This window comes from Botryllus schlosseri, chromosome 3 (assembly GCF_051294905.1).
Source record: "Botryllus schlosseri isolate E-star chromosome 3, Bs_hap1, whole genome shotgun sequence".
NCBI lineage: Eukaryota > Metazoa > Chordata > Ascidiacea > Stolidobranchia > Styelidae > Botryllus > Botryllus schlosseri.
The window spans coordinates 33823433-33846790 of record NC_137238.1 but is presented as its reverse complement, the minus strand read 5'-3'; the positions used below and the strand labels follow the sequence as shown (position 1 = coordinate 33846790).

Genomic DNA, 23358 nt, shown 5'->3' with positions numbered 1-23358 from the left:
ATATAGAAGATGAATATAGCTAACACAATCACGAATCGCCGTTTCAGAGTATTTCACGGATGCAATAAACTTGTTAGTGTCGCCTATCTAAAAGTATGCATGCGTTCGATTTCCATACCGACTGTTGCGATGTTTAGGATTCGCTTACAATGACCAAGAGTGAGGACTTAACATCAATGTCGTTACTGGAGGTATTCACAACAGAGAATCGAAACATTACACAATGTGAAAATATATCTTTGATATCAAAGCACTATCCCAAGTACACGATTAATACTCAACTCCGTTCACACTTTCTATAGAACGTGCTAAATGTAAAATATCACGAGGTTGCACTCTAAGACTTTGATCATTACAAAAGTAAATTGAATATGTTTGCTCGACGCATTCAATTCAACTAGAAATGTCTAGGGCACAACAATCGTAATATTAAGGAAGTACTTGCTACACTGTAATTCACTAAACGTGTTTTGCATTGTTGTTCATTTGTAGTATTGATTGTTTTTTGAACCCTCAAATAATAATTCCCGACATGAAACCAAACCCCTGAAAGTCGTTACCAACACAAAGAAACACTTTGTACGATGTTTGCCATATGTACCCTATGTACTAGAATTATTTGTGTAACACATACACCGACAATGTAATCGAAAATTTTTCCGTTGTCATTCGCTAAAGTAAATGTCATCACAATACTCTGTCACTAAAGATCTTACTTGTATCTGATTGAATCACCGATAATTAACTCGCTAAATCAAACCATAAGGAAATTTCACTCACTCATCAGATATGAAACAGCGTCGCTTAATCGGTGTAGATCGTTTTTCTAAATGTAAATCATACCTGACCAACAGAAAACAATTTTCACTCACCTTGTAATGAAACCAAGTGTAGTGGACCTTCGTTCAATATTTTGTTTGTGTCAAATACTTTGCAATAAACACACTGGAGTGGTCGAGCTTTACATCAGCAGACTGTAATCTGTAAATCAAGCTTACATCCGACTTGTAACTGTATCGTTTACCTAACCGAGTTGTATGCACAGTTTGATATTTTTTGTTATTTGTTAATTGCTGAATATACTACTTCGAAATACTCCCTTGAACGTAATTTTCATCATCGTAATAATCGAAGTACATTTGTGTCGAATTCGTAACAGCCGACTATGACATGATAAATTTTTGACAAGTTATGCTTGGAAGATTGGTTGTATATCGCGAAAAATAATTACCGCTCATATTCATACTGTTATCCATTGTTCGGTATTTTCAAACGAGTAAAATTTATTACTTGAGTTACTCCGCTTAATGCAAATGTTAACACAACCGTCTTTCAACATCGCAAAGACATCGATACAAAGTATACAATCAAACGCAATAAGTTTTACTTTTGTAGGTTGTGTATGGTTATCCTGCATAACTCATTTCTTACCAAAGCCATATGAAATATATTCATGTTACACGAAAATATTCACTCATGCTACAAACCTGTACAATGATTGGTGGTGCTTTCAAACTGTTTCGATACCTCAAGAACTTTATTGTCTGAATGGTTGTTCATGTATCATAATAATCAAGTAATTCAACACAGAACTAGTATTAACAGAAACACCAAAGTTGTTTACACAAAAGTTTGTATGTGTACAGTATACGAACACCATGTGTAAGTCCAGCACAATTGTGGTATCCATCCAAGTTTAGTTAACACAATTTATGACACCGAGGTCGCGTCATCTTTCGTAAGACAACAAACCAAGGCTTCAGGATATGTCCATGTCATAGCAATGAATCAGCTACTCCAACAACAGAGTGCATATGTTTTCTAGTTACGGTGCTTACATCTTACACACAAATCAATCTACTTTGCTAACGAAAAGTGGTGAGTCATCATATGGTTATCCTCACTAGTAAAACATACTATCATACAAAATGGTCGTTATAGTTTGCACACCAACGGTACATCGTACAAGTAACAAGTCTCGAGAATCCAGTTATTCAAAAAGCGTGAAAGTATTTCTACACCAAGTCGTTATGTTGACGAAAGCGTATATTGTAATATCATGATCGATTTGCATTCGTTGGTCACAAACTGTCACTACTCTAAATAATTCTTTTTCACTCAAACACAAACGCATACTTGTCACCATTCGTTTCATCAAGTACGAGTTCAAGAAACTTACTACGACATGAACTTTTATTTTTATGTTGTGTAAATAGGTAATAATTAATTCAAGTAACACTATATCAACATCATCGAGTTGTGCTAATAGATTTACATGTGGTCTTGTGGTTTTCATCGGGACATACAGCACGAACTAACTGTAGACTCCTCTCTGTTGTACAGCTACTCGGTAATCGAAATGCATTAACATGTAAACAACGATCTTGTTTCGTCACACCAAAAATATGTTCACTGTCGCGATACTCCGCACAAGACGTGCATAGCCTTTTCACACTCGTAATAGTATACCAACGTCAAGCGATAACGTTTAACAAGACCAACGACACTGAACCCACGACGTTTACCTATGTAAAATTACCACTTTCACTTGCCAGTCCATCGTTTACCTGACTAAACATATTATTTTCCTTTGGAGATCTGATGTTTACCCAGAGTAAGAAACCTTTTTCACTTGGAAATCTATTTTTTCCTTGGCTAACAAACCTTTTTTCACTTGTAAATATATTTTTTCCTTGGTTAACAAACCTTTTTTCACTTGGAAATCTATTTTTTCTCTGGTTAACAAACCTTTTTCCCCGGGTAACAAACCTTTTTCCCTGAGCAACAAGCCATTTTCACTTGGTGGTCCGTCGTTTACCTGAGTAAAAATAACATTTTCCTTTGGGGATCTGGCGTTTACCCAGTGTAACAATACATTTTCGCTTGGAAAAATACTTTTACCTAGAGTAACTAATCATTTTCTCCTGGGTAACAATCCCTTTTCGTCTGGAAACTATCATTTAACTGAGTACCAATACCGTTTCACTTGGAAATACATTTTTTCCCTGGGTAACAATACCATTTTCGTTTTGAAAACTGACAACCACACCGGTCAATTTTATATTTTTGTATATTGTTACAACGAACAGTGACGGAAATATACACAGACTACCGGTTTCAGAGTACACCCCATCGGTCGTATCACGTCAATATCATCGGTTAACCACATACAATATACTCTTGTACACCGAAATGCACGCTTTGGAAAATTGGACAATAGGCTGCGACAGTTCTGTGATGTCCGGGTTCGTGCTTTAGATTTTCCAGAGTCAAAATGTCTGAATAAAACACCTCCTCGACGACGGTTGGTATGTGGATAACGGTGTTCGGAAAACGGTTGGATTTATGTCACCCATCGCGATAACAATTCCAGGTCGAGTTTTCCTCCCGCATGTTTACTATATTGTGTCTTTATTGGTCAATGTATGTCTCGACATTCAGTTTGAAATCGGAAATGATAAAGTATGTAACCGGATCCGGATATCAACTCTGAATCGATAAACCAATGAACAATATTCAAAGTAAACATGCTACACCCTGTGTTTCCACGAAAAAATACCATCCAGACATACGTCGCGCTTGTTTGCCCACATCAGTATACGCGCAAATGGAGGTGTGTGACATTGCATGCAATGTGTTGGTATACAAACATCGATCCACAGACATTATCATAGCCGGTAGTTTTGATGTAGATCGAATGTCACCTGATAACAATACCAATAAGCCACATTGCAATGACTCTGGGTCTGCGCTATTACATCGATATTTCGACACCGTTCACTGATTTACTCGATGGTGTTATCGTGTTGTTACATTGCAAGATAGTCATGACCCTATCTCCCGACAGATCACCCAGACCAATTGGATACATCGTCAATATCCGTCGTCTTGTCGACACCGAAATTTTCTGTTGTACAGCGTTTGACCAATGTGAACTATCGAAGTACGGTGCTCGAAATGATTGCGATCAGTCTTTCACTAAATCACGGGATGTCGCTACTCCCACATAACGACTCCAGGTAAATATCGTGAACAGTGATTCTGAAAATCTCGGACTGATACTGTGATCCAATAAGGTGTGTTTCTGTGGAATCTGCAATCGTACACCACAATAGAACACTACCTCGTGATTTCACACGCAATCATAAAACACACTTTTGTAAGGGTCCAATTCGTCCGGTGACATTTCGAAACGGTCATCGCTACAAGAGATCGGGTTGGTCTCGTCATATCGGTAGCATTTTGACACTGTCATCACCACAAGGCTATTGACGTCGTTTCGGTTCGTCATGTCAATCCGTTTTATAATTTACCGTTTTTCAACTCCCCGCACCATAGTGTTACGACACAGACAAGAAGCATCGGTGGAAATAATAAAACACGGAAGGCACACTTTGGTGTTATTTGACATGGATTTTACACCAGACGAACCTCACATTCGAGCGATGTATTTGAATGGCGATTGTATTATCGATGTCCAGGGAAAAGAAATGTATCGATTTATCGGTTTCGTACATATCCAACAAAAACTTGGGTGTATGATTGTGCACGGTTCACATATTTGACTGTGATCACAATATTGGTATGTACTGTACAGTTCACTTTCTCTGTCAAAGGTAGTCGTGCGAATACCCATGTTACGGTTTCTATGTTTGTGTGTCTGTATGTCATGCTTCAGATTGACCCAGAGTCATTGCAATGTGGCTTATTGGTATTGTTATCAGGTGACATTCGATCTACATCAAAACTACCGGCTATGATAATGTCTGTGGATCGATGTTTGTATACCAACACATTGCATGCAATGTCACACACCTCCATTTGCGCGTATACTGATGTGGGCAAACAAGCGCGACGTATGTCTGGATGGTATTTTTTCGTGGAAACACAGGGTGTAGCATGTTTACTTTGAATATTGTTCATTGGTTTATCGATTCAGAGTTGATATCCGGATCCGGTTACATACTTTATCATTTCCGATTTCAAACTGAATGTCGAGACATACATTGACCAATAAAGACACAATATAGTAAACATGCGGGAGGAAAACTCGACCTGGAATTGTTATCGCGATGGGTGACATAAATCCAACCGTTTTCCGAACACCGTTATCCACATACCAACCGTCGTCGAGGAGGTGTTTTATTCAGACATTTTGACTCTGGAAAATCTAAAGCACGAACCCGGACATCACAGAACTATCGCAGCCTATTGTCCAATTTTCCAAAGCGTGCATTTCGGTGTACAAGAGTATATTGTATGTGGTTAACCGATGATATTGACGTGATACGACCGATGGGGTGTACTCTGAAACCGGTAGTCTGTGTATATTTCCGTCACTGTTCGTTGTAACAATATACAAAAATATAAAATTGACCGGTGTGGTTGTCAGTTTTCAAAACGAAAATGGTATTGTTACCCAGGGAAAAAATGTATTTCCAAGTGAAACGGTATTGGTACTCAGTTAAATGATAGTTTCCAGACGAAAAGGGATTGTTACCCAGGAGAAAATGATTAGTTACTCTAGGTAAAAGTATTTTTCCAAGCGAAAATGTATTGTTACACTGGGTAAACGCCAGATCCCCAAAGGAAAATGTTATTTTTACTCAGGTAAACGACGGACCACCAACTGAAAATGGCTTGTTGCTCAGGGAAAAAGGTTTGTTACCCGGGGAAAAAGGTTTGTTAACCAGAGAAAAAATAGATTTCCAAGTGAAAAAAGGTTTGTTAACCAAGGAAAAAATATATTTACAAGTGAAAAAAGGTTTGTTAGCCAAGGAAAAAATAGATTTCCAAGTGAAAAAGGTTTCTTACTCTGGGTAAACATCAGATCTCCAAAGGAAAATAATATGTTTAGTCAGGTAAACGATGGACTGGCAAGTGAAAGTGGTAATTTTACATAGGTAAACGTCGTGGGTTCAGTGTCGTTGGTCTTGTTAAACGTTATCGCTTGACGTTGGTATACTATTACGAGTGTGAAAAGGCTATGCACGTCTTGTGCGGAGTATCGCGACAGTGAACATATTTTTGGTGTGACGAAACAAGATCGTTGTTTACATGTTAATGCATTTCGATTACCGAGTAGCTGTACAACAGAGAGGAGTCTACAGTTAGTTCGTGCTGTATGTCCCGATGAAAACCACAAGACCACATGTAAATCTATTAGCACAACTCGATGATGTTGATATAGTGTTACTTGAATTAATTATTACCTATTTACACAACATAAAAATAAAAGTTCATGTCGTAGTAAGTTTCTTGAACTCGTACTTGATGAAACGAATGGTGACAAGTATGCGTTTGTGTTTGAGTGAAAAAGAATTATTTAGAGTAGTGACAGTTTGTGACCAACGAATGCAAATCGATCATGATATTACAATATACGCTTTCGTCAACATAACGACTTGGTGTAGAAATACTTTCACGCTTTTTGAATAACTGGATTCTCGAGACTTGTTACTTGTACGATGTACCGTTGGTGTGCAAACTATAACGACCATTTTGTATGATAGTATGTTTTACTAGTGAGGATAACCATATGATGACTCACCACTTTTCGTTAGCAAAGTAGATTGATTTGTGTGTAAGATGTAAGCACCGTAACTAGAAAACATATGCACTCTGTTGTTGGAGTAGCTGATTCATTGCTATGACATGGACATATCCTGAAGCCTTGGTTTGTTGTCTTACGAAAGATGACGCGACCTCGGTGTCATAAATTGTGTTAACTAAACTTGGATGGATACCACAATTGTGCTGGACTTACACATGGTGTTCGTATACTGTACACATACAAACTTTTGTGTAAACAACTTTGGTGTTTCTGTTAATACTAGTTCTGTGTTGAATTACTTGATTATTATGATACATGAACAACCATTCAGACAATAAAGTTCTTGAGGTATCGAAACAGTTTGAAAGCACCACCAATCATTGTACAGGTTTGTAGCATGAGTGAATATTTTCGTGTAACATGAATATATTTCATATGGCTTTGGTAAGAAATGAGTTATGCAGGATAACCATACACAACCTACAAAAGTAAAACTTATTGCGTTTGATTGTATACTTTGTATCGATGTCTTTGCGATGTTGAAAGACGGTTGTGTTAACATTTGCATTAAGCGGAGTAACTCAAGTAATAAATTTTACTCGTTTGAAAATACCGAACAATGGATAACAGTATGAATATGAGCGGTAATTATTTTTCGCGATATACAACCAATCTTCCAAGCATAACTTGTCAAAAATTTATCATGTCATAGTCGGCTGTTACGAATTCGACACAAATGTACTTCGATTATTACGATGATGAAAATTACGTTCAAGGGAGTATTTCGAAGTAGTATATTCAGCAATTAACAAATAACAAAAAATATCAAACTGTGCATACAACTCGGTTAGGTAAACGATACAGTTACAAGTCGGATGTAAGCTTGATTTACAGATTACAGTCTGCTGATGTAAAGCTCGACCACTCCAGTGTGTTTATTGCAAAGTATTTGACACAAACAAAATATTGAACGAAGGTCCACTACACTTGGTTTCATTACAAGGTGAGTGAAAATTGTTTTCTGTTGGTCAGGTATGATTTACATTTAGAAAAACGATCTACACCGATTAAGCGACGCTGTTTCATATCTGATGAGTGAGTGAAATTTCCTTATGGTTTGATTTAGCGAGTTAATTATCGGTGATTCAATCAGATACAAGTAAGATCTTTAGTGACAGAGTATTGTGATGACATTTACTTTAGCGAATGACAACGGAAAAATTTTCGATTACATTGTCGGTGTATGTGTTACACAAATAATTCTAGTACATAGGGTACATATGGCAAACATCGTACAAAGTGTTTCTTTGTGTTGGTAACGACTTTCAGGGGTTTGGTTTCATGTCGGGAATTATTATTTGAGGGTTCAAAAAACAATCAATACTACAAATGAACAACAATGCAAAACACGTTTAGTGAATTACAGTGTAGCAAGTACTTCCTTAATATTACGATTGTTGTGCCCTAGACATTTCTAGTTGAATTGAATGCGTCGAGCAAACATATTCAATTTACTTTTGTAATGATCAAAGTCTTAGAGTGCAACCTCGTGATATTTTACATTTAGCACGTTCTATAGAAAGTGTGAACGGAGTTGAGTATTAATCGTGTACTTGGGATAGTGCTTTGATATCAAAGATATATTTTCACATTGTGTAATGTTTCGATTCTCTGTTGTGAATACCTCCAGTAACGACATTGATGTTAAGTCCTCACTCTTGGTCATTGTAAGCGAATCCTAAACATCGCAACAGTCGGTATGGAAATCGAACGCATGCATACTTTTAGATAGGCGACACTAACAAGTTTATTGCATCCGTGAAATACTCTGAAACGGCGATTCGTGATTGTGTTAGCTATATTCATCTTCTATATCTGTGGACACAAAGAATTCTTAACTTTGGTTACAGCTCATTCGTAACGAATTGTTGCGTGCAATCTAGAAAAGCACAAGTCGAAGACGAATGATTTGATTTCAATAAACTAAAAAAAATCCTTTTGTTTTGATGTTGGATTTAATACAATTTGTATGACTATACCGAATCCGAAGGTGCAATGTTACTTTAGTAGAAAAATTGGATGACTCGCATTTTGATATTGATAGATGTGTAGAGTAATATGACTAGTTTATAAAATCTCGGTAATGTTTTTTGTCATGTCTGTGATCAACAAATATGTGATCAAGTCTTACCATTCGATATTAACTTTCGCAGTCGGTGTAATTTGTTGAAGTAACAATACCGACGAGTTCAATAATATTCTCCATCGATGTATTCGAATAATCCGTCAGCTGCAAGCGGATTTAAAACTTGATGCTGTTTCGCGGTTAACTCAAGTCAGTGGTCGTGTTTGTGTTGATTTCAGGAATGATCATGACGAGTTGCCTGGGTAGATTAGTTAATGTGGTTGTAACTACGACCGTACAGAGTTGCTGACACCCCAATATCTTTTACGCTGTAATATACGGATTTAATTGTGATAAATTAATTCTCAGTTATTGTTCGGACATTCAAATCTCGTATACTCAAAATATAATATGTCCAAGTCAAATCGTATATGTACCGATTAGTAAATACTTTGTCTTCAGAATAGTAACGACCTTTACAATCGAATAAAAAAGACCGATCATACGAATACAGCCAGGATGAATTAATTCAAGTTTGTGAGTTGTAGTGATATAATCAAGTAAGTGAAAACTAGATTTTTAACAATTATTAATGTTGTGAAGAATTCTTTTGAGTATGGTAAGATGTTAAAATATCTCTTTGACAAACGGAAAGCGGGATCGCGAATAGAGTTGCAATGTTTCATTACTTGTTTCAAATCAATGTGCATATAATATCGAAATGGGACTGCGGGAAAGTTGGTAGTCATGTTTGTCAATCTATTTCAATTCAGACTATGTCAAAGTCCAAATATTTCATTTTGGATTATTTGGATTTACCTTTAGTACACCCGCGAATGGATTTAAAGTTGGTAAATTACCAAAATGATTGAATATTATCGGGTTAGAGATAGTTGGTATTGATTCTATAACTGTTAAAACAGCGGCGTGGAATGTGTGAATAATTCAATGTGACTGAAAGTCGGCGTCAGTAATATTCAGGTTACGGTCGAATCAGAAGATCACGTTAAAAAGATTTCTCGAATTAATTAGAATTGTACCGGATCAACACATTCAAATACGAATCAACTTGAGCTGTGTAGTAAGTTTCATTTCATTCAATTGATACATTGCTTGAATTCTCGCATGATTCTTATCATACAACTAAAGTCAAACACGGACAAAGTGTCAAAAACATATAGCGACCATACCAGAAAGTGTCAAATTGTTGGTTTACGAATCACCGTCTGCGACGACTCTGTGACAAACTAATTACGGAAATATTACCTTGTGAGCGGGCATGAGGGATCGCTTTGTCTGAAGCATTACCCTGTGAGTGTCGTAGGATTTTAAAATGATATCACACCCTTTTGAATAAGCGTTCACTTCACAAAGGATTAGGGTTAGAGCGGAAATAAGTGACAATTTGTCGCTATTCAAGTTACCGACACTGGCGGTCTGTTATTCGTTACTTATTAAATCGTACGAGTGAAATCAAGCTCTGTGTCAAACTGCTTACGAAAATTTCACCGCGTGAGCGATCGATATGCCTGTAACATCAAGTCGCGTATGTCTGAGACATTATCTTGTCAGCGAACGCAGGGTTTGCAAACTATTTCACACCTATTTGGAGTGTTAATATGTGAACGCGGCAATTGTTGGTATTGGAATCGCCGTCTAGGCCGGTTCCGTGGTAAACTAATTACCAAGCGACTGATTCCTAGATTTAGCAAACTATTTCACACCCTTTTTGGTGAAAGTACGACATGCCGCTAGCATTCTATCAACGAAAGTACGAATCATCGCGGCGTCCATAAGAATAACGATATATCGAAGTCGCATTCACCGTAAACGTTGGGATTAACTCGAATCGGTCATATTTAATAATTTGTAATATACACATTAACTAAGAATCAATCACGTGACTATTTACTATTCCTGATACTTCTTCAACACAGCGCGAGAGTTGACTATACCCGAAAGGGCGAATCACGGCCGCACCCATAAGAACACATGGCGAGTCACCAGAGACCGCGTAAGAATACATGACAGGCAGGTCATCGCCGCGGTCTATATCCACAACGTTAGTTCACTAGGCCTACCAAACATTCCATGGCAGGTCATCGCCGCAGCCTATACCGAAAGGGTGGGGTCACCAACACGAGTTTTCAAGGTATATCATCGCCGCAGCCTATACCTGAAAGGGTGCCGTCACCAGAGATCCCATAAGAAACAATGGCACATCACCAGAGATCCCTTAAGAAACAATGGCACATCACCAGAGACCCCGTGAAAATACATGGCACATCATGAGCGATAGGTGGTCTGAAAGGGTACCATCACCAACACGAGTTTTCATGGCACATCACCGACGCAGCCTATACCCGAAAGGGTACCATCACCAGAGATCCCATAAGAACACATGGCACATCACGAGCGGAAGGGGGGGTCAAAAGGGTACCATCACCAACACGAGTTTCCAGGCACATCACCAGCGCACCCATAAGAACCCCATGTTAGTTCGCGACCGATCATAACTACTACTGCCATCTCGTCTTTCAAATCCCGTAACTTGTGCTGATGCTTCTGTTACGAGCTTTACATGTTGTTCCACTGTTTGATTGTGGCATGGATGAAACAAAATCAGAGGCTTCTCGCGGCATTCTTCCAACTCTGCATCAGTTAGTTGCTGAATCGCTGGAGGAAATTGTTGATAAGGTTCAATATCAACCAACTCGTGGTATGCCTTGGCTTCCAAGTTCAACTTTGGGACACAGAATAAACGAACAGGACCGCAGTTCAATTGGTTGGAACTGCTATGACTTTCAATGTCCACAAGTGAATTTTATTCAGCGGCATGCTTTCGAAACGCAAGCACCTTGGTCACACCCTTATTTCGTATGTCTTCATTATCATCCACCAGCATTGCAATCATAATATTTTCGGGGTATGCGAAATAACCGTTTCTTATCACCACATTCAAAGCAATTTTCCGAACGTTTCGGTCAGAGAAATTCAAAACCTGTTGAATCAAGTTGAAGAAGTTTATTCAGGATCCATGTGTTATATGTTTGTTTCGCTTGATCTCAAACCAAGTCGGAAAATATACTTCAAGACAAAAACGAACCAGAATCTCCAGGTTCAAAGGCGGTTCATCAACTGTTACATATTACCGTAAAACTCTACACTGCATCCTAAAGTTAGCCATCTTGAATGCGAAACTGGTCCAACCGCCAAATAAGCCAGATCATCATCAGCATTTCCTTGGATAATTGCCCAGCACATTCATAAGCATATAACTGGTCCTTACTTAAGTCATTAACAATTTTTGATGGGAGCTTTGGCAAGGCCCTAAGTGGTAGCGAGAGCTTTTTGAATTGAGTAACTGGCCAACAAGATACACTTCCAAGTAGTTTTTTTTTCAATTGGGTGTGACCAAGGTCCTGGTGATTCGAAAACATGCCGCTGAACAAAATTCAATTATGGACATTGAGAGTCATAGCAGTTCCAACCAATTGAACTGCGGTGCTGTTCGTTTATTCTGTGTCCCAAAGTTGAACTTGGAAGCAAAGGCATACCACGAGTTGGTTGATATTGAACCTTATATTATCAACTTCCTCCAGCGATTGAGCACTTAACTCAGTGGTTCCCAACCTGTGGTACGCGTACCACTAGTGGTACGCGAAGTTCTTCCAGGTGGTACGCGAGTAGATTCTTGTTTTTTTTTCGATCGAAGGAAGTTATTGGTTCAGAGAGGGTTGATTTTGAATTTTTTGAAGTTTTTTGACTATAGTGGTGAAAATACAATTCCATGCATCTCATCAACCCGGGCTGATAATGCCTAGTTTAATAGAATTTGTTATTACTATAGGGCGATTTTTCTTTACAAAATTGAGTGTTAAGTCAAAAAATTGACAAAATTGTTTACAAAGTCACAATTCTTTTGACCCCTCCATTTCTTTTGTATCGTATATTTTGATATTTTACAGCTTGTAGCACACTTTAAACGCCTACCGTTGTAGGCGGCCCATTGTCTGTTCATCATGGATCATAAACTGTCAAACGAAACAATTAGGTTGACAATTGACATGATGTTATGCTCAACGTACCGCAATATCTTAACTGAAGCTAGGCTGCTTGGGCATTGCATGGTTATTTTATCAAGAAGCCCATGATGAAAATTTGTGATGTATGACAACATCGTCAGAATGGAGCAACATGTTGCGTCACCAGCAGTGTACGTACAGCTTCAGTGTTGTCAGCCAACAACTACTGCTGTTACATGGTATATGTCTCCCTCCTTGGCAAGCTACTTAGTAAGGACAGACACTTTCTACCCGAGAATGTAAGAAAGTATGTTTCGTTGTACTACAACAAATTTTATTTAACTCTACCATAATACGCGGTGCAACTACTGGGCCAGATATCGGTAAAATAAAGTTTTTTCATGACAAAATTTGTCAGTTTTTCTGTCAAAAACGCTTTTTCAGGTCAAACTACTTCGTAAGGACAGACAGTCCCAACCAGAAATGAATATAAGTAGTACAATTTTAACATTATGTGCGAAAACACATAATTTTTGTACGTGAAGTCAAAATTTGGTCAAAATCAAGTTTTTTTACATCCTCCGATTGTTAAGTAAAAAATCGACCCTAGTTGTTACACCTCACATAGCTCAACGTGGGTATGACGTCATAAATATTGAAAATATTTTTGACCGCCTAGGGCGTGAGTAAATTGTGTAGGTGGTACGCGAGCACTGCATAAAACCTCGAAGTGGTACGTGAGTTGAAAAAGGTTGGGAACTACTGACTTAACTGATGCACAGTTGGAAGAATGCCGCGAGAAGCCTCTGATTTTGTTTCATCCATGCCACAATCAAACAGTGGAACAACATGTAAAGCTCGTAACAGATGCATCAGCACAAGTTTCGGGATTTCAAAGACGAGATGGCCTCGTTCGCCGAAAAATTAAGTCTCGTAAACTGATGAAAAAACTTGACAAAAGAATGCATTTTCAATGAGTCGTTAAATGTGGGTGTTTCATTATGATGTTTTGAACCGATTTTAAAAGGACTGTGTTGTGAATATATTTGTAATATGGGCCCGATATTCGGTATTGTCAGTGTGTTACTGATGACAGATCACAATTCGTCAGAATAAATGCTGAATTTCAACAAAAATGTGCGTATATATTGTTTTTTGACTATAACTCATTTTGTTCACAATAGAGAAAACTTTCTTCTGAAGACAGATAGAAACATGATGCTTCCACAGATTTTGAGCTGTATATCATGACGCTACGACCAGCGGTTGCCGAGACGGGCCATTTTACCCCCCCCCCCCCCCACGTGCAGAAATTGGGGGTTGCCGGCTGGAAAATGGGGGCAACACCCTGAAGTCACTTTTTATTGAAGTTTTAGGTCATTTGTCAGGATTGAGGAACCCCTTTTTTCGATTTGAACAAAAAAGTCATTTTCACTCCACCCTAATATGCATATCATATACATCTGTGCAAGTGCACCAATAGCGTATTGCCGATGCAATGACATTCATTGTAGAACGATTTCAAGGTATCTTTCTATCAAACATAACAGACCGTACTATAATACGTAATACGAAGTTACGCTCCATCGCATGGCTTGGCTGGCGCTTGCTGCACTACTAATTTCACCCCAGCAATCCATCCTGCTTTATCCGTTCATTCGTTATTTCATTCGTGCAAGGATTCGCGCCTTCAACCGCAAGAGTCAGTAAGGTTCAGCCGTGCAACTTGCAATTCGATCGCGCTATCACGTAGGCATTTCAATAATGTATTCCGCCCGGTGCTTCTTACGTAAGACTATCACTATCAGTCGCCGCAGACCCCCTCGGCTATACCATATCAACGTGTGGAAACTGCGACCACGTGGCTGCATTACGTCTGAATTCCGAGACAGAAATACTGCAAATTCATCAATTTTTCAATACCCTCTGTGGTCTGCACAGACGAGAATAAAGCACCACCTATCGCGTTTTGAATTATTGACCGTTCTGACGATATGTAATAGGCCTACATCCGGTGGTATGCCTTATCTAAAGCTTCTGTCTGTTGTTGTATGACCCGGATCTCATTGGTAGGCAAAATAATGTCCAACAGAGTGATAAACCAAACTAATTAAATAATCTTCGAGTGGGCCCGTTGGTTTAATGACTTCGTTACATAATGTTATTTCGTGACCTCCTGTTTGCTATCTCAAAAGGTATTGAAATGACCCAAACGTACTGTACTAAAAGGTGCACTTGATTTCAAATTATTATTTCTTCACTGGCACAAATAATTTTTCCCTGCGGGATGGCATTTGTCTTGTGGGGTTCAGATTGCCGGGACAGGAACATTCGGCGCCAGCCATTTAGGAGAAATAAACATTGCATATATAGCGAAGTTTTCGGTCAGCATAAGGGCAGTCCTTTTCGGTTAACGTTTTGCCGCTGCCGATCGTTCTGGCACACTTCTCGGAGTCGCATGTTACATGGCCGTGAACCTAATATGTTTTGGTGCGTCGTGGAGCGGTAATGGCCGACGCCGAAATGCCTATTTTTATAAATCATGCGTATTTTTCTTATACAGGCGAAGAGTACCCAATAGTCAAGAAATATGGCTATATTAAAACGCGCAAAGTGCGGAAAATTTTCAATAAAATACTTATGTTAATTCACGAAATAATTTTGGGCTTCGAGCTCGCCCCCCCAATAGGGGGTTTGGGGTGTCGCAGTTTCAAAGGACAGATTTGACTGATGGGTCGAATATATTTGGAACTTAATTGGATACGGCAACTTATGAAATTCCAGAATGCGCATTCGTGACTAACGCAGACTGACCAATGTCACTACGAATTCGTACAATTTTTGAAGATATTTTGAGTTGCTATAATGTAGGAGCTATTTTGTCCAGTCGTTATATCAATGATGGAAATATCTTCCTAATGGAAAGATATTCCAAAACCTAGTTTCAACTTTACAGAATGCAAAGCCTAAAATGTCAGAACTTCTGTCTAAAAGACTGCTAAGTATAGAAGTAGAAGTAGTCAAAAGAATACACACTTGATCAAGTCAGCAAGTAGGCAAAATCTACCAGTGTATACTTCGCTATTGTCCCCCTTTTCTCTTGCCATGTGTATTGATAATAATACTTGTTGACAGCCTGTTGACAATGACTCGCCGCCAATGACATATACCTGTGGAGCCAGAATATCAGTATGTCAGATGACCATTATGATTTGCGACGTGTACGCTATATAACGAAACATTTTGTGTGACAAAAGATTGGTGTTCAGTATGGTCAAGGTCATTTATTGGCCACATGCGCTCAATAACGCAGTCGTGTATCCACAAGCTATTCGACATCATAACGATAAGTTCCATACTCCAAGTTTGGTACATTCTCTTTGCAAAGGAATGAACTTGATGGTCTATTTTTAAGAGTATATAGGATCGTTGCCATGTTATAGGCTCATTAAATATTTTCACGTCAGAAATTTAATTATAAATGCCCTACTCTTCATTTTGCAGGCAGACGAGAGTCAAATTTACCCTGTGAGATATCCATGTTAGAGTGTCTGCTGTACTTGAAATTGGGTTACGTAAGGGGCTAGCTATCTCGTGACCTTACATTGCATTATATAGCATATGTAATTACATTCTCTTCGGGATATTCTATTTCTATAGAGTGTTCCAATACTTACGCTTACTTCGTTATGCCAATTCAATGGCAAATAATCCATAACCATGTTCAAGCCCTCATATCGCTTGTACCGACTTATCTCGATGTGTATGCTGCATTACAGCGACATGGCTTTACAACTCAACATGAATAAGTTGTAAGATAACGCTATAACATACACTACATACGTGAGGTAGTGTATGCGCGTGCGCGTATACTGAGGTTCAATGGCAAACATTTTTCTGAAGGCAACATCTTCTTACTGGTCTATATTGCAAATAGTTTTTGAGATTTGACGGTTTATGAAATCGTGATATAATAGACGCGACGGATTGTTCGATTGCGGCGTATTAGTGGTTGCCGTATCACAATAAGGCTGTGGAATTTATATTCATGGTTGAAAATTTGTTTCAGGTCTTCATAATAATTGTGGGCTACCAAACTCATTAACTAGGTAGTCATGATAAAGCATATGCCCAACACATTGTCATAGCTAGATATAGCTAAGATTACGTAACAAAATATCAAAACAAACGGAGTTTACTAGATGAGTATGACAAAATGCGTTTGCTGCATCCAAGATCAATCGCTTGGTGACAGCATACTGCAGCGTAGTGTGTACTATATTCAGTGAATTGTATTATAGCAACATGTGTCTCGTGCTGTCATCGTTTCCAGTGTTGCATCACAATGTGAGGAAATTTGCGTCAAGTCATGCCCTGTCTAGACTAAGAACAGTTTGCTTCCCGGTATTATATGCTAAACCAGTGGTTCCCAAAGTGGGCGCCAGCGCCCCCCTGTGGGCGTTCGCCAGCGTGAAGGGGGCGCTGGCCATGAAATGGGCGATTGGGGGGCGCTGGCTAAAAAATTGGGCGGTAAGGGGGCGCTGAGAGCAAATGCAGGCGGTGTAGGTTTAGAAGGCAACTGCTGCATATAGTGTTGAAACGATTGATTAATAAAGCAGCTAGGTTATCAGGAAAAATGCAAAATAGATTCAGTAAGGGCAATTCAGGGTCGTCCGTCTATTTATTCAGCTGTGCCGGAAAAGTCCATTGTTACTTGCCAATGTTATTCCTGCTCATCAATAGACTAATTTGGAAGTCGGCAGCATCTCCGAAAAGCGAGGTTCATTGTGTGCTGCTGTGAGAACTACAAAGTATATTTGAGCAGTTATTGCTCACTGCAAGATGTGATGGCTTTTTAAGAGAAACTGTCTTGTGTGATTTTATTATCTGTTTCAAACGATCGTTGATTTTCCATAGCGCTGTCACCGTGGCCTACGACACGGCGTTCTGGTTGCGAGAAACGAGATCACTCATACTTGACGGTTGTATAGCCTATTTCTCAAAATTTAAGGGTAGAATATATCCGTTCTTAGTAAAGATGAAACCTGATAAAGGTGAACATGGCACTGCTTTGAGCTACCGTTCCAGCTCTAATGCCTAATTTGATGGAGAAACATGAATCATTCATCTCACAAAATTACACGAGGGTGGTGATTTGGTTCAAGGATATATTCCAATTAGAAATTCCTCACCGGATAATCAATCCATTATGTGTAATTTCCAGGCATGAAATGTTTGAGCAGCTGTTTACATTGTAGTTATAGGGTTACCATACGTCCTTTTCAAGAGGATTTGTCCTCTTTTTTGTGTCCTCGGAGGACGTCTAAATGTGTTCTTTGTTGAGAATGTGTCCTATTTTTTACAAATGTTGGTTAAATGTACGTGGTAATTGGACTCATATAAAGGAAATCAACGCACGGTCTGGCAGATTTTTTAGGACGTGAGCCAGAAAAAATCATTTTTTTAGTCAACCAGCCGCTAACTCGGAAAAATTTACCATTTTTCCGAATTTTAAATCAGTATTGTAAGTCTGAAAGTTTGAAATAGCGTCCTCTTTTCAGATTCCTAAAATATGGTAACCCTAGTTGTAGTGTAGAACAATTTTGAGTTCAACCAAAAGTTCAATATCTCCAATCAATCGTTCTGGATACACAATTGAATAAAAAATAAACCCTCTCACTGGAGTCGGGTTGGCTTTTTCGTCATTGCCCTTCGCCGCTCATATTTGATTGAGCATTTTCTCAGCGCCGTGATCACGTTCCTGACTTACAGCAGAAACCAACTGCCAGTAGGCCTCCATGAAGTGAACACGGGAGATTTTACAGTGATATTGTTTATATCAAAACTCAAACCCAATATGAAGAGAGTGATGATAATGATACACCAGCTTCATTCGTCTCGATATTAGCTGTATTAACTGCAGAACAACTTTCGTTTTATGATCAGGCGTGGTGAGGGGGGGTGTCGGGGGGCGGTGGCACTTCATTCGTTGTCCAGGGGGGCGGTAGCTCAAAAAAGTTTGGGAGACACTGTGCTAAACAAAGGTTCGGTAAACAGGAAACTATAAGGTATGCAAAGTATGAAGACACCCGAAGGTGCTCTTACTCATTACAAGCTGCCTTAGTCATGGACCGTATAATTCTGCATCGGTTTTCATAACTCTGGTGGTTTGTATCACGTCTTCATAAGAGCGAATCTATCGCAACATTGAACTTGTTACAACATGAAACGCAAAGGATTGGATGTAAGCTATCAAAAGGTTTCAATCCCACCCAAGACCCAAATTGAGTTTTACATTACGCTTTAGCCAATAGACACTTACGTGACCTTTGACACGAACCAATCAGGTTGCAGCATGATGTAAACAAAGGACAAGGCCGGGCAAGCTTACTATGAGGGCTTATGGAAAAGGGTTGAAAAATGAAGGTATTTAGCAAAATTACATTGAATTGGGAATAGCTGACTTTGGTGAATGATAATAACGTAGAGTTAGTATGTATTTGCAGTGTTCTAACCTACAATAAACATGAATGGTGACAAGCACTCATCAGCATGGTACGTCCAAATGAATGGATTTCTGACAACTTTTCGGATGAAGCAACTGTTGCTGTATTATCCTTAGTCCTTAGTCGTATTCTATAGGATTGTTGTTCCGAATAGCATGCATTAGATTAATCTTGAGTCAGGATATGTAGGGTATTCATTATGTGGGCTTGACGTTATATGCTTTCTATTTATGGAATCGTATATAGTACAGTCCACAGTCTGCATCATTATCTAGCAAATTACTGTTACACTTGTCTGCATATCCAATGGTCATAATAATATGATATATGTTAGGCAATATGATCCGTTCCCAGCTGATATCGTCATTTTTTGTTCTAGCTCATGTATTGAATCAATCAGGACAAATGCCGGATAGACACTGTGCTAATAGCCTGTGTAACTTGGAGATGGCTACCCAGACCGTTCCTGGTGTGCGCTTGTACCTTTCCCAGAGCCAATAACATGCACGGAAGAATGTAAAATCTGGTTAAAGGCATGTGGACTTCATTGTAGTCATCTGAATTCTCATTTTATTAATAAAATGACATATCTATTATTGCACCAAAAATATTGAATCGCGACATAATTGAGATGAAACAATTCTGTGATTCAAAATGAGTCCAATCTGAAATGCAGTCGTCACACTTGATGCCACAATCGACTTGGTGTGTGTCTCGGTTTATTCCACTCCAGTTTTGCAGCTTGATGGCATGTAATGGATTGAAATTGTTGAGAGCAATATATTCAATAATGAGATGAATAGTTGAAATTGGTAGCGGTGATACGTTGCATGAGTCTGACGAGTACGCCTTGATAGGTGCCTGCATAGCAGTGTTGCTCTGTAAAATAAACACATTATATATTTTGTGCAGGCTTGATGGATATCTTTAATGAAGCTGCAGAAAGAGGAAGTCGATGGATAAAACGCAAGAAAATCAAATCTCTGGAAGAAGTAGAAGCACAAAACAGGAAACTCGTCCAGGAAAATTACAAATTAACGGACAATTATTGCTAGTGAAGTTCAGTTCTCAAAGGAGCATCATAATGTCAAAATATGCGGAGAAGCTGAAATTTTAAGCTAGACTACAATAAATTCTTTCTGAATTGCCCGACTTGCCCTACTGAAGTCAAATTTATAGTATTGCTGTAAGGATATTATAAAAACATTGGGTCAACCGTATGTAACTGCTTCATTAAATTTCGATTTAGCCATGTAGATATGTGGTTCTTAAAAATGCACCATTTGCATTCATTCATGATTTCTCAAAACTAGAATGATTATTGAATGTCAATAAATCACATCCAGCTTTGAAAGGATTGATGGATTGTGGTGCACTTACTTTTGTGCAGGAACTGTTCACAGGAACCATTTCAGATCGAAATATTAGTGAAATATGGGGATTCGACAAGAAATGTGAGAAAATGATGGAGTTCAGCTATGGTGAACCAGGAGATGCTATCATGGCAGAAAAGGGATTCGATTCACTATTGAGTCTGAAATCAAGAAATTGAATCTAGATTTAAATATTCCTGCACATGATTTGACACACCGTCAAATGCCTGAGCCAGACTGTTCCACAACAAGAAAGACGGCGAGACAACGTATTCATATTGAACAGCTGATCGGAAAATCAAGGAGTATAAAATTTTGTCTGGTGTCATACTATGCACCATTGTGTATCAACTAACCAAATATGGACTAATCGCTTATTCTAATTCGAGATTGAAAATTAAAAAAGAATGATGCAACATATTCAGCAATTGTGAAAATTCAGTTCGATTGTGAATATAGTAATGCCTAATAGCATGCTACGGATCGTAATTGCGCGGTGCCATGGTCAATGTGTACCAACAGTGCATGTCTATTCATACTTTATTCCAGTGGTGTGCATTGAAGCTCATTTAGATGCCCAATTTGTGGAATGAACGATTCTCCAGGTGAAAATGTTCTAGGATTATTTGTGTTTGGTGGAATGTTATAAACCTGAAGACTACAGATACACCAAAATCTACCTTGAGGTAGGAGTTGATCGGTTGCGAGTACGGTTAAGAGATTGCTTGTCAATCACGATCGAGCTCACCGATGCTGATGCAAATCACAATGTAGTCCTTGTAGCTTCAGGTGCTGGATTGTCTTATTCAATGCATATGCATGAGAGCATATATCAGAACCTAAGGTGAAAATAAATCAAGGTTACAATATATCTATTGCAGGAGTCTCTGACAAAATGTCATTTTCCTGACTTAACCTGTCTTACAAGTACAAGACGAATCAATGATGGATTTTCTGAGAATGTGTGTTTCCATTCCGTGCGATATCTCACTTTTCCGCAAGTTGCGATAACATTGGCTGTTCACTAGAATATTGCTTCCACAAAGAGTGGATTGTCTCTTTGTCTCTAACCCGTGTACGTAGCGCTCCATGAAATACTTCGTAGTTTTCTCCGCGGTGTTAGAAGAAGATGCTGTTCCACTCAAATCCCGAAATTTGATAGAATCTCCATAGCTTTCAAGTTTCATAATCAATACGCCAAAATTGATGATATTTTATAGCATATAATTCTCAACATGAGATATGCTTGAAAATTTCGCTCGAGACCTGGAGACTATTATGAAGTCGTCAAAGTATGCATTACCACAATCCTATATTATAGTATACAACAATTGTCGCTTAATCCGAAAAGTTGTCAGAAATCCATGAATTTGGACACAGCACGCTGATGCGTACTTGCCACCATTCATGTTCATCCTAGACTAAAAGCTGCAACTACATACTAGCTCTACGCTATTACTATTCATTAAGGCCAGTCATCCCCAATTCAACGTAATTTTACTTAAAACCTTCATTTTTCAACCTTTTTCCACAGGAGCTCATAGTAAGCTTGCCCGGCCTTGTTCTTTGTTTACATCCTGCTGCAACCTGATTGGTTCGTGTCAAAGGTCACGTAAGTGTCTATTAAAATAAAAACTGTTGCGTCTATGGACTCGGGGTGTCATGCTGTCATTCTATTTTTGACAATGTATAGTCGTTAGCTACTTTTTAATACTGTGACATCAAGTAATTCTGATATTATAGCGAGTGTCTAGCATCAGCATATCGAAACTGCATTCCAAAGTCGACAGATACAATGGACTGACTGAATAGATAGGCGATACTTACAAATTGTATAGCGGCTATAGTTCCACACGGAATTTGAAAGTCAGCTTGCATATTGCGCTACAAATCATACAATGACCAGTATATTTAAACCTCTGTCAGTCTACTAGGAGATCCCTGATATCGTCCAACCATGAAATGTGTATATCTCGGTCCGTGGACATATGAGCATGCGACATTACAGTAACCGAGAAATATCCTGTCCCAGAGTAATTTGCCTCTAGTATAAAACTACTGATTCTCTCGAATCAGTAGACTCATTTGCTAAACCTACTTGTAACAACGTGTGAAATATATTTGTATGTCTTGTGTAATATTGGCGTCTTAAGAAGATCTCACCAGGATACAGTATTCCAGGTTAAGTAGTCAGCCAGCTAAACCTATAATACTTTGGTTAGCTATACTTCTACTCCCCTACTGGAAAGATCTTCAAAATGTGTAACTCGTTCAAGTACTATAAGTCGGTTCTCCTGAAATTGTGGCTCAGCATCACAAACTACAATTTTATAGTACGTTTTTGTTTTGTACGGTAAAAAAACTTTCCGATGCGATTTGGTTTGGCTGTTACTTGGTAGATACTTTTGCCTTTTTTTGTCTCCACTTTACATATACATGTCTGTGTTTTATTGCTTTCTGTAGAATAAGAAAGGGGTTTCCCCAAAATGTGCTTGGCCCTTTTCTCATCCAATTTGTTCATTGTTATTCTATATTCTGTCACCTAAGCCCAAGTAGGCTATATCACTCTTTGCTAATATGTGGGATTACATTTTCTTTCATATTCTTATTTAAGGAATATGATGACACCGTTGCATAACTATAGTACAACTAAACTCACCACGTGTTTAATGTTGCAGTTACGGATATTATTCCAAAGTTTTTGAGTGAGCTATATTTAGGCTATAAGCTGGTCAACTGTGATGGAACATCTTCTGGATATTGGCAAGTCGGGTCA

At 38.7% G+C, this 23358-nt stretch overlaps 3 protein-coding genes and 1 long non-coding RNA gene across 4 annotated transcripts in view; all 4 read left to right on the top strand.

The window, feature by feature from the left end:
* LOC145435103 (kelch repeat and BTB domain-containing protein 3-like) overlaps positions 1–23358 on the top strand; it is a 273848-nt gene that overhangs the window by 88880 nt on the left and 161610 nt on the right. The gene's annotated exons all lie outside the window — the stretch shown is intronic.
* The window catches only part of LOC145435126 (uncharacterized), a 114203-nt gene that overhangs the window by 30956 nt on the left and 59889 nt on the right, over positions 1–23358 (top strand). The window lies entirely within an intron of this gene.
* Positions 1–23358, top strand: part of LOC145435119 (kelch-like protein 24a) — a 106473-nt gene that overhangs the window by 64487 nt on the left and 18628 nt on the right. The window lies entirely within an intron of this gene.
* On the top strand, positions 19018–20528 carry LOC145436384 (uncharacterized). Its single transcript, XR_013914295.1, has 2 exons — positions 19018–19129; positions 20122–20528. It is a non-coding gene; the product is annotated as an uncharacterized LOC145436384 (long non-coding RNA).